General features: G+C 43.2%; 1 protein-coding gene across 8 annotated transcripts in view; it reads left to right on the top strand.

The window, feature by feature from the left end:
- Positions 1-13,431, top strand: part of LOC132207623 (complement C5-like) — a 256,535-nt gene that overhangs the window by 177,156 nt on the left and 65,948 nt on the right. Inside the window, exon 6 of one of the 8 annotated variants that reach the window (XR_009443643.1) lies at positions 360-710. The exons of the other annotated variants lie outside the window; for them this stretch is intronic. The gene's annotated coding sequence lies outside the window, so the exon portion shown is untranslated. Of the gene's footprint in view, positions 1-359; positions 711-13,431 lie in introns of those variants that run through there. 8 annotated transcript variants of the gene reach the window in all.

The raw sequence follows: 13,431 nt of genomic DNA, 5'->3' as shown, positions 1-13,431 counted from the left end.
AAAGTCAGGGTGAGATATGAGTGCGTGGAGGGCAGTCAGTTGGGCAGGACGTAGGTTGGGTTTGGTGCAGGGAACAGAGAAATTGAGGTGATAGCACGTCGACAGTTCTCAATGAACAGATTGAGTGCACCTGCATCCCCACCTTAACAATTCTGCACTGAGGGGTGCCATTAACTGTATATTTTTCTGTAATAGTTGATTTCCCAAAGTGGAGCATCTCACATTTAATGGATTAAAATCCACTTGCCGTTTCTGCAACTGATCTGTATCCTTTTATGACGTCTACACTCATCCTGATTCTCCCAATCATTCTATTATCTGCAAACTTGCTAACCCATACATCTATATTTTCACCTCAGTCATTTTGTATAGACCACAAACAGCAGAGGTCCCAGCACAGATCCCTGCGGAACACCAATCGTCCTGGATCTACAGCCTGAAAAGCACCATTCCACCTCTTGCCTCTGTCTTCTCTGGGCAAGCCAGTTGTGAATCCAAGCATCCAAGCCACCATTGACTCGGTGCATCTTAATTTTCTGGATGATCCTATCATGAGGCACCTTGTTGAAAGTATTGCTAAAATCCATGTCAACAATATCCACTGCTCTACCTTCATTGATCACATTCGTCACCTCCTCAAAAAATTCAGTCAAGTTAGGAAGACATGACCTGCCCTGCACAAAGCCATGCTGACTGTCCCGAATGAGGCCATGCTGTTCCAAATACAGATAAATACAATCCCTAAGAATTCTCTCCAATAGCTTCCAATGAACGATGAGAAACTCGCTAGTCGAGAGTTTCCTGGATTGACCCTATTTCCCTTCTTGAACAGAAGAAGAACATTTAGCAACTTGCTAATCCTCCAGTACCCCTCCAGTGGCTACCAAGGATACAAAGATATTGCTGAATGCCCCGACAATCTCTTCTCTCACCTCGCTCAAAAACCTTGAGGAGATACCATTGGGTCCTGAGGACTTATCCACCTTAATGCTCTTTCTTGATTTCAAAATGCTGTTATCACATGAGCATGCTCCACACAAATCCCACTATCCTCCACACCCTTCGCCTGAGTGAATAGTGATGCACGGACTTAATTTAGGATCTTGCCCACATCCTCTGCTTCCAAACACAAGTTCCCTCCTTTATCCTGAATGGTCGTACCTTCTTGCTATTTATCCCCTTGTTTTCGATGTATGCACAGAATGCCTTGGGATTTCCTTCAACCCTCCTTGCCAAGGTCATTTGATCGCCTTTCTTTTTCTGCTTTCTTTATGTCAGCCCTGTTCGATTTTAGCTTCGTAAACCTGACATATTTTTGTTTTTCCCTTTTGACTAACTTCACAACCTCCCCAATTATCCAAGGGTCTTTTACCTTGCCATCGTTGTCCTTCCTCCTTCCTGATCCTAAACTCATAAGCAGGCCTTTAAACAATTCCCATGTGGCAAATGTGACAGCTCCTCCCAATTAACACTCCCCAGCTCCTACCTAAAATTGATATAATTTACTCTCCCCCAAGGCCCTGACTTATACTTCTTCATAGCAATCTTAAAATTTAAGGAGTTGTGATCACTATTTCCAACATGCTTTCCCACCCTTCTCACCAGTTACCTGACCAGGACAAAGTCCAGTATGGCCCATCTTCTATCCACATACTGTGTCAAGAAACTCTCTTGGATAGACTTAACAAATTCAGCCTCATTTAAACTCTTGTTGTAAGGGAAGTCCCAGTCAATACCGGGGATGTTGAATTCACTGACTGTGACAACTCTGACTTATTGCATTGTTTCAAAAGCTGCCTCCATATTTGTTCCTCAGTGTGTCAGTGGCAAAAGGGGAGCAGGCTATTAGTTTAATCTGATCAGAGTGATTGTGTCTATCTTATTTTTGAACGCTACCTCTGTTGCCTCAGTGGGCAAGCCCTCCAGAATGTCCTTTCTAGGTACAGATGCAACATTTCCCACAGGTTAGGAGTGCACCTCCTTCTTTTATCTTCCCCTCTATCTTGTCTAAAGCAATGAAACCCTGGAACATTGAGCACCCAGTCCGGTCTCTGTCTCAACCAAGCCTCTGTAATGGCCTCAACATCAGAGTCCCGTGTACTGATCCAGGCTCTAAGCTCATCTGCCTTACCTGTAATACTCCTGGCAGTGAAATAAACATATTTCAGCTTGTTCATGCCATCATGTTCATGTACCTGTCTCTGACTGCCATTCTTTTCTGATTTATTGGTCCTAGCATGTACCTGCCATCAATTCATCTACTTGCTGACCTGCTGCTCTGGTTCCCAGCTGCCTGCCAGTCTTTAAATCCTCCCAAGTAGCACTAGCAAACCTCCCTGTGAGGGTATTTGTTCCCGTTCAGTTTAGGTGCAACCCATCCCTCTTACACAGGTCACCCCTTGCCCAAGAAGCGGTCGCAATTATCCATGAACCTGAAAGCCTGCCCCCAGTACCAGCTCCTTAACCAATGCATTCATCTCACCTATCTTTCTCTGACTTAACTCACTAACATGTGGCACTCGTGGCAACCCATAAATTATTACCCTCGAGGTCCTGCCTTTCAGCCTCTTTGCTAACTCCTTGTACACAGTCCACAGGATCTCATCCCTCTTTCTACCTACGTCATTGGTACCAATGTGCACAATGGCCTCTGGCTGCTCACCCTCCCCCTTAAGAATTTCTTGCAACCACTCAGAGATGTCCTTGACCTTGGTACCAGGGAAGCAACACACAGCCCTGGTATCTCAAATGTGGCTACAGAAACTATGCCCCCAACGAATGAGTCTCCAACCACGATCACTCACTTGGATTTGCCTGACCCTGTCCCACAGCAGGGCGGTTTGTACCACGGACCTGGCAGCTGCTGATTATATAACCGTTCCAGTTTAGTTTTAGATCAGTGTTAACCTTGATTAAGTGGATAGCCAAGCACCTCAGTGGGCGACAGTACAGGAGAATTAAATTCTTAAGCTCATGGATTCTGTGAGAGTCAAAGACAAGCACTGAATTGTTCTAACCTCATTTCCAACACCTGGTCCATTACCCTGCATGGCTTGGATAACACTTGCACATTTAAAAAAATGTAAGGATGATGTGAGGGTAAGGACATGGAATTTTGTGATATGGTCATATTCGCTCTTGTTGGAGCTGATTGCTGCTTAGCACTTGTATGGTGCAAATGTTACTTATCCTTTGTCAGGCCAAGCCTGATCGTTGTCCAAGTCTCACTGTATTTTCTCATCGTTGACTTCACTGTTGGAAAAGTCATGAATTCTGCTGGACACCTGGACAATATTCAATGAACGTTCATGTCTCCACTTTGGTTCAAATGAAGACATGACTTCAACCAGTGCAGGTATCCAGTGAATGCCACTGACTCAATTTTCTATTCCTCTGCTGAACACCACATTCAATCAGAAGTTGCCAGGGTGGAAATGACAGATTGCACTTTCCTTCCTTTTCAAGCTCAGGATCTCTGATCATATTTGTGGTAAATCCTGAACGAGGTTACGAGAAGTGTGGCATGACGAAAAGTAAACTGAACCTTAGTGTGCAGCTGTTTGACAGCACTGTCATGCAGATGTTGCATTACTTTGCTGATGATTGAGAATACATTGAGGTCATAATTGGTCAGCACAATTTGTCTGCCGATTGCGTGATAGGTCATCTTTCTCTGAAATGTGAGTGTTGCAAGTGTTTAAAAATGTACTGGAAAACATTTACTGTTGGTGTGGCGACCTTGGGGCACATTGTTCCAGTACAGTTTGTGGGATGCTGCCAGGTGCCATGGCATTTGCAGTATCCGGAACATTCAGTCTTGTCATTGCATGAAATAATTTGAATTGCGTGTAAGTTAAGATCTGTGATGCCTCCTCAGGATGAGGGCAAGAAGATCATCCAGACTGGTGAATGGTTTCATCTGCTCCTTCACCTTTTGTTCAGAACATCTTGTAATAACTGCCACGTAGCCTGATGAGAAACTAAAGCTCACCTTGATTCATTTGCATTTGAAGGTGCCTATTTTTCCCAAACAAAAGGACCCATCACTGAGCGGCAAGTATGGAGAATGTTATAGACATCAGTGGTGAGATAATGCTGGATCTTGACCAGCAAAACCATTGTTGTGTTGGTGAAATGCAAACAAAAATCTATATGATGTAAACTTTATTCTCAGCTAATCCCTTTCTCAAATGACAGATTCTGATGTTGGTTCCTGGAAAGCCTCCATTGTTGGAGGACGAGAAGCCGTATCCAATTGAAGCAGCACGGGCTTCTGCGATGACTGTGGAAACCACTGCTTATGCCTTGCTTCAAGCGTTGTCAAGGAATGATATTGACTATGCAACACCGATTGCGAGGTGGCTAACGATGCAACAGAACTATGGTGGTGGATTTCACTCGACGCAGGTAAATGCTTGAGATCACAACAACAGGCATTCAGATATTTCCATTGATCATGTTACTAACTGGTGGTTGTTGCAGTTTGCAATCAAACTGGACACTGCATTTTCATCTGCAGGTTTGGTGCATTGGCACAAATTCCAGTTCTTCAATGGTGTTAATCCTTGGTTAAATTCTTACATGCACTTTGCCTGTGCATCACTTTTCCTCTTGGCATTGTCCTTGAAAACTATCTGTTTCTGGAAACCTTCACTTACTTGTCGTAGGATCATTGAGGGACAGCATAATAGAGTGCTATGGCAATGGAACAGACCCTTCAGCAAATTGTATGTGCCCTCACAAGATGCAAGTCCCGAACTATTCTCATCACATTTCCCAGCACTCGACCCAGAGCCTTGTATGCCTTGGCATCGCAAATGCCCAATCAAAGACTTGTTAAATGTTATCATGGTTTCTGACTCTACCACCCACACAGTCGGTGCGTTCCACATTCTCACCACAGTTTGGGTGCAAAAACAAATAAGTTTCCTCAAGAGATAGTAGGAACTTGCCAATGCTGGAGAATCTGAGAGAACAAGGTGCAGAACTGATGATCACAGCGGGCCGAGCAGCATCAGAGAAGCAAGAAAGCTGACGTTTCGGGTCGAGACCCTTCTTCAAAAATGGGGGAGGAGAAGGGGATTCTGTAAAAAATAGGGAGAAGTTGGGACGCAGATAGAAGATGGATAAAGGAGAAGATCAGTGAACTGTCCCGTGCTGTCCACTCATTGTCGCCTGCTCCAGAATCATAGAATCAGAGAATTCTACAGAATTGAACAGGCACTTCATTCCATTGTGTCTGTAACCACTGAAGCCACACTAAGTTGACATTCGGCTCATGTTCTAGCAATAGGCCAATTGCCTTGAATGTTATTTCATTTTATGTGCTGTACCAACCCTTTTTCTTTAATGTGAAAAGATTACCTACCTCAACTGAAGTCCCAGGCAATGAATTCCAACCCCCAGCACCTTCTGGGTGTCTTTTCTTTCCTGAAATTCCTTCTGAGCTTTTAGCTTCAATGTACGTATCTCTTCCTCTACCACCACCGCCCCCCGACCGACCCCATTATGGACCTTCTTTTTACCTCGCCTATACCCATATTAATCTAAACAATTATTTTCAGGACCTCCTTCAACCTTCTCTACTCGAAAGAAAACAATCCAACCTTATCCAGATAAAACAGTGATGCTAGATACAATGGAAACTGCAGATGCTGGAGAATCCAAGAGAACAAAGTGTGGAGCTGGCTGGACACAGCAGGCCAAGCAGCATCTCGGGAGCACAAAAGCTGATGTTTCAGGCCTAGACCCTTAATCAGAGATCAGCAACAGTGATGCTGCCTGGCCTGCAGTGTTCCTCCAGCTCCACACTGTGTGATCTCAGACTCCAGCATTGGCAGTTATTGCTAACGCAAACTTATCCAGACTCTCCATCGAGTTAAAATGCTTCACCCCCTCAGAACATCCTGATGAATGTCCTCCACACATGCTCAAATGCAAACACCTCCTTTCTCTCATGGAGAGACCAGAACTGCACTGAGCACTTCAGCTGGGGCCTAACCAAATTCCTGTACAGCTCTTGAGCCATATGCTTTCTGAACTGTCCTTTTAAGCTGCCATTCCATGTTCAGGAATCTGTGGACAAGCACCCCAACGTCACACCATTCCTCTGACCTTCCTAGTGTCCTGGCATTTCTTTGAATGATTCATTGCCTTGTTAGTTTGTCCAAATTGCATTACCCGACTGATCAGGGTTAACATCCCATCTACCACTGACCTGCCCATTTGACCAATCTGTGACTTTGGATTCAACTTGCTGTATTTTCCTGGACCCCCCGAGCTTTACCTTCTTTGCCACGCTCCCATTTGGGACCCTGTCCAAGTCTTTGCTGAAATCTATTTTCACTACATCAACTCCCATCTGCACACTCTGTCACCTCTTTGAAAGAATCATCTAAGTTTGTGAGGCGTGACCTCCCTCTGACAAAGCTATGCTGGCGGTCACTGATCAGACCCCACTTCTTGAAATGGAAATTACGTCTGCCGTTCAGAATTTTCTCCAATATTTTCCTACCTGCTGATGTGATACTCACCGGTCTGTAATACTCTGCTTTATGTTTGTCACGCATTTTGATAAATGGAACTATGTTACCTGTTCTCCAGTCCTTTGGTACTTTTGAAAGCTCTGTATGAGGGCGAGTGGAATTTTTTTTCTCATCTCCCTGGGCATCTTGGCATACACCTCATCCAAACCTGGGATTTGTCCAATTTTAAATTCACCAAAACACCTAACGTCTCCCCAGTCTCTGTTAATTCTGCTCGGGAATTGTGTGCTCCTTCTCACATGTAAAAGCTGATGTGAAGTTCTCATTTAACACCTGACAATTGCTCTCCAGTTCAAACCATTCATTTGCCTCTTCATCCCTAATGAGACCTGGTTTTCCCTGGGTTTTCTCTTTCCCTCTGAGACACTTGTAGAAGATTTTGAGATTCTCCCTAATCCTAATCTTGGTCACCGGTGTTCTGTTGCCCTGTATTTGTTCTCTGAATTGCTGTGACGAGATGCCCCTGCACACTATACATCATCATCATGGTGGTTTCTCACAGATATGGATGACACTCTCCCACTCTCAGGCTGAATTGATCGCCGGCTGTACAGACCGATGCAGCTACCGTCGGCTCTGTTGCACTCGGGGCAGAAGGCAGTCGTGGGAAGGGGTGAGGGAGGTGTTGGTGTGGCTGCATGGCTTCCGCTGCTTCCAAAGGCAAGCCTCGAAGTGTTTGATGCCTTCCCAGGTGCTCTTCAGGCTTTGGACCGTCTTAGGCCGGCGATTCCCAGGTGTCTGCAGGAATGCTGCACTTCACCATTGAGGCCTTGAGTTTATCACCGAGTGCTTCCTCTGCACATCTGGGTCTCGCCTGCTCTTTTGAAGCTGGGATGAGAACATGCGGAGAGTCTCGTGTCAGTCATACAGATGAAGTGTTCAGCCCATTGTAGCTGATCGAGGATGGTCAGTGCCTCAGTGCTGGGGATGTTGGCCTGGTTGACGTTAGTGCATCTACAGGGACTCTTGTTCCCTTGATGACTGTTATACACCTCTGTTTTCCTTTTTATCTGGTCAAAGAACAAAGAAAATTACAGCACAGGAGCAGGCCCTTGGGCCCTCCAAGCCTGCGCCAGATCCTATTGAAAGTAGTGTGTTGATGCATTTGTGTAATGATTGTGTTTTGTTTGAGCCCTAACATTGAAAGCAGTGTAAGAATGTTTTTGTGCAGCAGGCAAGGTGTCACGAGATTGAGCCTTCATACACTTGCAAGATGTTGAAAATTTGCCATTATTTATTAAAATAATGATAAATTTCCATGATCAACATTTCTGTTACACTGCAATGATGATCCCATGGCATGTAAAATGAGAAAGATACGATAAAAGGAGACTGGATCATGACCTAGTCTTGCAGACTTGGGTCAGCATGCAGGGAGAATGTTTGTAGTTTGTAGTTTAGAAGATCACAGCAATTTATGCATCAACTTCTTCATCAATAATGTTCCATTGCTTTCAAACTGCATTTTCCACTCTGCAAGATAATATCTGTGAGAACAAGCAACAGCATCGGTAGATGGTCTTTGGGGAATGAAATGGCACAAAACCCAATCCATACAACAACATATTTCAGATATGTCGACAAATTAAATATTCCAGCAGAGGGATAAAACAAGGAAGATGAGAGTGAGGAGGCAATAGTTCTGATGACCAAAGAACACCAATTTACCTTTATCCATTTGAGCAATAAAGCAGGCACACAAATAAATAATCATCCAAGAATGCACATGTGCAACGGAGGCTACAGGGGGACTAAAAATGCCGAATTGTTGTCATGCGTGTTGCTGAAAGGGTGATTGAAACAGATTCTGTGGTAAATTTGAAGAAATACAGATAGTGCATCACAGCATGTTGGAGAAAGAACATTATGGACTGAGGCAAATTGTATTGCCCTTTTCAGGAGTTATTAGATTCATAATGAATTGAAAGATTTTCTTCTGTGCTGAAAGCTTTAGTTTAGTTGCAGCTGGATCACAATTTCTGTTCCTGGTAGTATTTAGCAAACTGTTAAAAGTGAATGTCACTGCACAGAATTCCAAACATGACTCCAATCAGAAGAGAAAATATCCAAGGGGTATGATGAGTTGTATCCTCTCATGTTGAACAATGCAGCTTCAGATACAGTGGAGGCACTGATGATAATGTTGCAAAAATCCTTAGATTGTGGAAAATTCTCAGAGGATTAAAAGATTGTGAACAGAACACCATTATTAGAAAAATACTTTGATAAAATAGCAAGCCAGTATTGCCAATTTAGGTCAACCTGGGTAGATGTTCGTGCCGGCAATGAAAGATGAAATAACAGGGTACTGAGTGTGCTATAACATCCTACAGAGTAGCATCCTTTTATAAAGGGGAAATAATACTTGACAAACTTGCTACAGTGCTTTGAGAAGGAAACAAACATTACTGATGAAGGACCACCAGTTGATGTCGTACATTGAGATTTCAACAAAGCATTTGAATAGGTACAGCTCGTAAGGTGTCTCAAAAGAAAAGAGCCCATGTGTTCAAGGTAGTATGTCAGGATGGACAGAGGACTGCATCACAAATAGAAGTAGAGTCGTAGCAGCAGGATGGTAACTTATAAGTCGTGTACGGCCACAGAGTGAATGCTGCGGAGGCCGTACACCTAATGTTGACTGGGTTGATTTTGGAAATGGCGGAGGGAATCGCCATGCTTAGGACTGTTGGGCGGGCTGGGACTACGTTCATTGGAGTTTATAAGATTGAAAAAAAACTTATTTTTTCAACATTTCAGATTCTTAAGAGGCTTGATACCGTATATCCGTAGAGGTTACTCTCATCTGTGAAAGATTTTACGACCAGAGGCCACATTTTCAAATTGGTTGCCTATTAATTTAGGGGAAGAATTACTTCTTTGAGGTTGTAGCAATTTATTGAACACTTTAGCAGAGAAGGTTTTAGAGGTAATGCCATTAATTATATGCTCGGCTGAGATGGCCAGGTTAATTTTGTAATCAAGAAACAATGATAATGAGAAAAGTCTCGCCTTTACAGTGGAAGATACTTCAAGGATCCCCTTATTACTAGAGAATACAGGGAGGAATTAAACACATCACTACCACACCATCACTACCATGAGAGAAGTTGTAGTAGACAATCTGATGGAGTAAAAGCAGATTAGACTCTTTGCCGTGATGGTTTACTTTCTAAGATTCTGAACAATGAGCTTCAGAGTCGGTGTATGCATTGATTGTAATTTCCCAAAAAGGTTTAGATTCGAGAGAAGCATCTGAGGGCTGGAAAAATGCCGATGTGACATACCTATTTAAAAAGGAGAGGGGCAAAAAGAAGATAACGACAACCGAACCAGCCTAACATCTATTGTTGGAAATATGTGGTGATCAACTGTGAAGAAAATAGTAGCAGGACATTTGGAAAATCAGAATCTAATCAAACAGAATCACCACAGCCTGCTGAAAGAGAAATTATGTCTGGCTAATTTGATGGGTTTTTGGAGGAAGTTTTGGAAGGAGAATGAATAGAGGAAAACCAGTAAATGTGTTGTGTTTGGACTTGGAGAAAGCATTTGAGAATGTACTCAAAAGTAATAAGCTGAGAGCTGAGGTTTTGAAGGTAGTGTATTGCTTTGGATCAGTGTGCTTTGCATGTTCTGGAAGGAGAGATCGCATCTCGAGTGAAATGCACCAAGTGAATATATATTTTGGGGATAATAAAATGTGAGGCTGGATGAACATAGCAGGCCAAGCAGCATCTCAGGAGCACAAAAGCTGACGTTTCGGGCCTAGACCCTTCATCAGAGAGGGGGATGGGGGGAGGGATGCTTGGCCTGCTGTGTTCATCCAGCCTCACATTTTATTATCTTGGAATCTCCAGCATCTGCAGTTCCCATTATCTCTGATATATTTTGGGGAACTTGGTGGCAATGCGGTAAGTCAGTGCAGAGTGTAAGAGGTGCCATTTGCTTACTTATTTGCCTCGTAGTTCGTAAGCATTTTTTTTGAGACAGGGTAAATTGAAGCCAGAATCAGGGACCCAGAGGGTGAACCAGGTTCACTGGTTGGTGATAGCTACTGGTTTAAGAATCTATTATCGGTAGCTTTCAGATTGAAAGTAAATCAGAGAAATATTTACAGGCTATAAACTAAAAGACCAGAATGTTTTTAAATCAAATTAAGATCTAGGTAATTGAAATGGAGATGCCGGGCCAGATGATGATTTGTATCTACATGACCGGGGAGTGGTCAGACCCCATACTCCAGCTCGGGGTTGATGAACTGGAATCTCAGTTTTGACCTATCAACACATCATGCGGGGGAGAGTTAGGTGGGAATGCTGTGTTTCAGGAGGCAGTCACACACCTTAGATTAACTCGCTGAAACTCGGTCAGTGGCCAGGGACGTGAGACTGTGACAAAGAACAGGGCAGGTGGAAGGATCCAGGATGTAGTGCAGAAGGAACCTTGGCCTTTGATCTTATCTAACAGCTTTGAAATTCTTTCTTCGTGTGTGGATGAGAGTGCAGGGTATAGGGAAGATGAGTAAGCTGACTGTAGCACTGTGGTACAGGGGGACATTCAAGAGGGGATAAAAAGTGAAATGTAGTTATAATCAGAGGTAGTATAGTTTGGGGAATGAACACTGTTCGTTGTGACTAGGATCGAGAGTCTCAAAAGTAGTGTTGCCTGCCTGGTGCCCAGATTCAGGAAATTCCATCTCGGCTACAAAGGAACTTGAAGTGGGAGGAGTAGAAATCCAGCTATTGTGGTCCACACAGGTACCATTGATATGGAAGAAAGAGGAAAGAGGTTCTGCTGAGGGATTATGAGCGCTGAGGTGAGACAGCAGAACCAGAAAGGTAATAATCTCTGGATTACTATCTGAGCAATTTGGCACGGTGTGAACAACATTAAAGATGTAAATGCATTGTTCAAATGGTGGCATGGCAGAAATGTGTTTGAATTCATGGGACATTGGCATCGGTATGGGGAAGGAGGGAGTCGTTCTGGTGTTATAGGCTCGACGAGAATCATATTGGGACAAGTCTCCTGGCAAAATACAGAGCTCGGTCTGGGGGTAGGTCGTTAAAATAACAAGTGTGGAGTGGGTGAGCGCAGTTGCATGGAAAATTACGGAAAAAGTTAGAAGCTGGTCAGCGCTCAGCAAAGTTTCCAGAGCAAGTAATAGGACAAAAAGTATGGAAATGGTCAGGAGTCTCACTTCAGGTGCAGCAGATAAGAAGGGTGGCTGTAAATGCCAGACTGAGGATCTTGTATTGAATTGCAGGGAGTGTATGAAACAAAGTGAATGAGTTTGTGGAGCAGATTGAAATTGACAGATGCATCACTCTGGGTATCACAGAGACAAGGTTGTTAGGGGATAAGTGTTGGGAATGAAATATCCAATGATTCATGTCCGATCGAAAGAACAGGCAAATGGACAGAGACAACAAAGTGTGGAGCTGGATGAGCAGAGCAGGCCAAGCAGCATCTCAGGAGCGTAAAAGCTGACGTTTTGTGCCGAGACCCTTCTACTTCTGTGTGTTCATCCTGCTGTGTTCATCCAGATCCACACTTTGTTATCTTGGATTCTGAAGCATCTTCAGTTCCCATTATCTCTGATACAAATGGACAGAGATGCCAGGGTTGGCTTGTCAGTAAGAAATGAGGTAGCGCTGAAGGAACCACAGCTCTTGTGCTTGTTTATTAATGACTTGGAGGAAAGAGGTGCATGTGCTGTGGCTAAATTTGTAGATGACTCCAAATTATTTAGAAAGACAAGGCATGACAGAGAAACAGAGATTTACCAGGATGTTACTTGGATTGCAATGTATTAGCTATACGGAGGGTTTGGTGTAAATGTTGTATCATGATAAATGTAATGAGATCAACCATGACCTCACCGAATGATGTAGGAAAATCAATGGTGCAAATGACTTTTTTAGTGAGTCTTCTGGTTTGACAATGCATTCATCAGGGTGTTTTTTTTCTCTCTTGGATGAAATGTGAAAATGAAATGTATACACTTCCTTTTCATCTGGGAATAAATAATTGTTCTGAACGATTTCCATTGACTAATAGCAATCTGACAAGCATCACAATGTAAAGAGATTTTTAGCTTCTTTTTAATTGTAAAGTTATTCTTTGGAATTAATTCGGCATATATTATTTGCATCTCAGGAAGTATGTTCATCACTGCATCTCAAAAAGTGCTCTGTTGTATGACAGCAGCTTTTTAAAGATCACTTCAATGGTTGTGATTTTGAGTTGCCATAACACACATTAAATTACACTGTTGGCCAATCTGTCCATGATTATTTCGTGATCTTATGTTTCAAACAGACAAGGAAATATTGGTGATGCAATGAAGAGTTTGATTCTCAAATATAATTGTTGTTATAGTTTCCACTTGGAAGAAAGATTCACATCAAATTGACTGGTCAAGGAAATGGGACACTGACTGTGAGTACTTTGAATGTTCGAGTTATTCCTAAAATGAAAGTTATGACCCTGATGATTTCTCTTTCATGCAGATATGAAGAGACTCTTTTCAACTTTCCTCTAGGTTAGTGGTTCAGGCATAAAAGTGTTGTATGTATATTTATGTATATACATGTACATGCGTAATCTGAAAAGAAAATGACGAAGAATCACTTGTTGCAAGGTGAGAATGAGTTATCCAGCTAGTAAGAACTGCCAATGTTGGTGTCTGAGATAACACATTGTGGAGCTGGAGGAACACAGCAGGGCAGGCAGCATCAGAGGCTCAAGAAAAGTGAGGTTTTGGGTCAGGACCCTTCCTGAGAAATGGAGGGTGGAAGGAAGCTCAGAAACAAACATTGTGGAGGGGGAGGAGGTGCTGGGGAAGGTAGGTGGGATGGTGATAAGTGAGTACTATCCAGAT

The sequence above is a fragment of the Stegostoma tigrinum genome, unplaced genomic scaffold (genome assembly GCF_030684315.1).
Source record: "Stegostoma tigrinum isolate sSteTig4 unplaced genomic scaffold, sSteTig4.hap1 scaffold_112, whole genome shotgun sequence".
NCBI lineage: Eukaryota > Metazoa > Chordata > Chondrichthyes > Orectolobiformes > Stegostomatidae > Stegostoma > Stegostoma tigrinum.
Note: the sequence above shows the minus strand (reverse complement) of the source record. Positions and strands in the feature narration are given on the sequence as shown.